The following is a 4618-nucleotide window of genomic DNA, read 5'->3' on the forward strand; positions in this document are numbered from 1 at the left end:
AAATGAAAAAGAACGGGCACATTTGAAAACAAATAACCCGACTAAATGATTGTGACAAGTATGTTCTGCTGCTGCTGCTGTTTTTTTTGATTTTGATCGTCGGAAATCAACCAGAAAAAAAATGGACAAATTTCATTTTTTGTTTCTTTCAAAGAAAGATTTGATTAAAAGTCTGAAATGAAATTACAACAACAACAGCAGCAAATCATCATGATGATTACAGTGAAAACAATCATCCATCCATTCCCATAACGAAGATAAAGGGTTTGTTGTTTGTTTTTATTTAAATTCAATTATCGAAAATGAATTGTAATTTTTTCCTTAACAATGATCATTATGATTTGGACGCACCATTTTTTGCATTTTTCATGGAAAAAGATTAATGTTCTTTGAATGAAAATGTAAATCATCACCACCATCGTGTCAAAACTTTTTTTTTCGTTTTCAATTTCATTTCGAAATGAAAATTTTGTTTTCCTCTTCCCCCACCGTTTCACTTTGGTTATTGTTTTGATTGTGGTTTCTCCAATCATCTTGCCAATGAAATCAAACCAGGAACCAAAAAAATCAATATCTGAATGTCATTCACATCATCAGTCAGTCAGTCATTCAGTCATCGTTTTCCTTTTGTTTTAAATTTCGTGTTTGCTTTTTTGTTTTTGTCGTTTTGAATTTTAATTTTTTTTTCAGGTTTTTCGATTTTTAAATGTTTTTCCACAGAAAAAAAAATCTGGATTTGATCGATCGATTGATCAAGATATAGATAGATTTTTTCCGATTCAATCAATGTCAATGTGTTTCTTTATAAGGTTTTGTTTGTTGCTCAATTTTTGTTCGAATCCCTGAGCAGTCAAATGATTGATCCAATAAATAAAAAGAGATTTCGTTCAAATTTGGAAAAAACGATTTTGATTTGGAGAAAATCTTTTTTTTTTTTTTTTTTTTTTTTGATTTATTTATTGATTATTACTTGAAGCAATTTTGGATGATTATCGTCCATTTAGTTAACTCGTTTTTATTTAGATTTTTTTTTAACTTGCACCCAATCGATCTTGTTGTTATTTGATCCAATTTTTGTGGTTCATTTTTTTTCATTTCCCCCTTAACACTTGACCATCATTCCATCATCAATTAATGTTTTCTTTTTTCTTTGAAACAATCAATCAATGAATGGATGATATTTGATAACTGCAGTCTTGACAATGACAACAACATCATCATCATTGAACAAACAAACATTCTTTGATGCATTTGATTTTTGAACAAACAGAACAACCAATCGACTAGCCGATTGGGTCGATTTGTTATTCGAAGGGGAAGAAAAAAATTGCATTTCCAAAAGTGAAAAAAAAATCCTACAAAGTAAAATAGACTGAAAACAACCAACAACAACAAAAAAATAAACTGTGCGAAAATAAAGAGAAAAACGACAACAACAACAACAACAACAACGAACAAAAAGTTGATGGTAAAGTTACCAAATATGGATTTAACAAGCCTGCAAGATGTGTTGATGGTGATGTAAAAGTAAGTAAGCAAGCAAACTAAAAAGCTTTACAATAATTATATTGATTTTCTTTTTTTTTCTCTATTCATATAAATACTGTAGATGGATGGATGGATGGAATGTTTTTAAAACGAATAAACAAACAAAAAATGATGTTTTTTACATGCATGATGATGATTGGTTGGTAATATAATGCCTAAATGTTCTGTATTTTGAATATTTCAGATGTTTGTTTCAGGTTGAACAACAACAACAAGATTAAAATATTGGATGATGTTCGTTTGGCGATAATGAACTGAAAAAAAACTGTATGAAAAATCCAATGGTTAATAATGGATAATGTTTACGGATCACTTATCAAACATGTATATAGATCAAGCGAGAAAGGTATATGACCTATTGTATGATTGACAATGAATAAATTCATAATCAAAATTTATTTGTTTATTTTTTTTTAAAAAAAGAAGAAGAAACTTCGTTTATGGGATAATTTCTCCTGATGATTATGAAAATCCGTTGTTGTTGTTTTTTTTTACTAAAAATGATAAAAATTTCAATTAATTATAAAGCTGGCGATAAACATTATCAACATTTTTGTTACATAAACATTATTTTGTTTATCATTATTATCATTACTTCCTGTTTGTTTATTGGATAAATATTTTTTTTGGTCGTATTATGATGATGATGCATGGTGTGCATGTGACAGGCAAAAAACAAAAAAAAAATCATAAAATTCTCCAATATGTAAAGGTCACCGGACCCAAGAGAAAACAAAAAGTTTATGTGAATGGAGTGTGTGTTTGGGAAAAATCAATCGATCGATCGATCGATCGATTGAACGAAAAATATAGATCGAAAAAGATCGATATAATTTCTCATGAGATATTGGTGACGGTGGTTAGCTCCCTATCTAAAACATCAGGAAAAAATACTGCGGGGGTGGATGCTATTTAATGTTTTTTTTTCGTCTGCTGTTGTTGTTGTTATTTGGATTCTGTTTGATTCAAGAATTATGTTTCAGAATGAAAACATTTTTTTGCATTTAGAAACGAAATGAAAATTCATATTTTTATATTTTCAACCACACACAAAAATTGTACATGTCAAAGATGAATGAATTTTAAACTTTGTGTTTTCTCTCTCACTCGGTTGGTTGTATCTAAATTTATCTTTTTGATTTTTTTTGTTTTCTGCCATACAATTTCCCCATAAAGTTGTTGATGATAATGGCAACAATTTTGTAGATTCTGTGTCTGTGCTCTTTGAGCAAGAAGCTAAATTTAGAAAATTTTTTCCAAACAAATTATTTGATGATGATGATTAAGAATTTTTCATCGACGATTATATTTCATTTGAATAAAGAATTTTTTTCATTTCACAATTCAAACAACATCTGTTCATTTTGTCAAAAATGCAAATACGCAAGCGCAAGCAGAATAACTATTTTTTTTTTTTGGTGATGGGAATTTATCATTGAAAATTCATTGATGTTTATCGAATGAAAAAAAAAGAAACCAAAAACATCAATTGGGCAACAGGGGATATTATTACGAAATTTTTTTCTTGGGAAATTTGAAACGATAAAACAAGAATTTTTTTTCTAAGGATTCTAGGATTTCCCAGGCTTAACAGACAGATAGATCCAGGCTTGTTTTAAATAATCTCCTAATTTTTTTCTCTCGATCGCGATGATGATGATGGTCGCACCCAAAATAAAATTGTTGATCTTTTTTGTTTCTCGGTTGGTTTTTCTCAGCCAAAAACAAATAACTATAAACAAGGAGCAAAGCTAAGTAACAAAAATTGATAAATTTTGTTGCTGATGGTGGTTGCCATTGACATTGGTTGATTGATAAAAAAAAACAAAAATCATCATCTTTTAGCCATCTGGTTTTTGGTAAATATTTGGTATTTTATCAACAACAACAACAACAACCGAAAAATGGTCCCAGATCATCATCCTACGCATTCATTCAGAATAATAATAATAAAATTCTTATTATTTATTTTTTTTTAAATCCTTGATTCTTTCTCAATTGATTGAAATTCAGGCAATATTCTTGTTGTTGTTGATGATGATGGTGGTGATGGTAATGGTCAAACACATTAACACATTATAGCTTTTTTTTATTTAAATAAAAAAGAATATTCTCGGTTTGTTGCAACATAATTGCGCAAATGCAAACAATTGCAGCTGCAGCAGAATATTAAAAAAATAAAAATTCTTTTATCAAAAATGTAAACAAAATCGAACAGAACACATAACATAACATTGTAATATGCTGCTAGCATTTTCATTTCGAATACAGTGGTACCTCGGTTAACGACGATGATCGGTTCCTGAAAAACCGTCGTTAACCGAAATGTTCGTTAACCGAAATACAATGCAATACTTGTTTTTTAATCATCGTTAACCGAAAAAAATCGTCGTTAACGGTTTCCTGACCGAAATCGTTAACCGAAAATTTCGTTAACCGAGGTATTCGTTAACCGAGGTACCACTGTATATTCATTACATGAATGAATGGAAGAACATCGAAAGAAAGAAAACATTCTTACACAACCGAATTCGGTATGTTTTTGTTTTGTATTTTTTGGCATATACAAACGAAAAAAAAAACATATATCATTCATCATTGTGAATTGATCAATGTTTTTATTTGTTTGTTTCTTCATCATTTTTTTTTCTCGTTTGTTTCTTACAAATGAAAAACAAAAAACAAACGCCGAGTATATGTGAAGAGGCGGAGGAGGAGGAAGCGAATAAAAGGCGTAGCATACAAATGAGATAAGGATATGTATATATGAAAGGATGTTTTGATTGGTTGATTCTTTCTCTTTCTGTACATCACTTTTTTTCCTCCCCTTTTATTTCCCCTTTTATTCCGCCTCCTCCTCATTGATAAAATATACAGAAAACAAAAAAAAAATCCAACTAAATCAACCAAGCTAAATTGAGAGAGAAAGAAAGAGAAAATAAAAACAATGTTTTGTTTATAATGGGAGAGAGAGAGAGAGAGATATTGTGAGGAAACAAAAAAAATATCCAGAAAAACTCTTGATGTTTGATGATGATTTTCCATTTAGTATAGTTTCTTGCAAACGAAA

General features: G+C 29.5%; 1 long non-coding RNA gene across 1 annotated transcript; it reads left to right on the plus strand.

Moving 5' to 3' along the window:
- Positions 1–946: 946 nt before the first annotated feature.
- On the plus strand, positions 947–2849 carry LOC142645540 (uncharacterized). Its single transcript, XR_012846656.1, has 4 exons — positions 947–1527; positions 1610–1687; positions 1746–1894; positions 1972–2849. It is a non-coding gene; the product is annotated as an uncharacterized LOC142645540 (long non-coding RNA).
- Positions 2850–4618: the final 1769 nt, after the last annotated feature.

This window comes from Dermatophagoides pteronyssinus, unplaced genomic scaffold (genome assembly GCF_027571235.1).
Source record: "Dermatophagoides pteronyssinus isolate colony J.1.1.1.1 unplaced genomic scaffold, Derpt_VIB-CSIC_2022.12 sq0014, whole genome shotgun sequence".
Lineage (NCBI taxonomy): Eukaryota > Metazoa > Arthropoda > Arachnida > Sarcoptiformes > Pyroglyphidae > Dermatophagoides > Dermatophagoides pteronyssinus.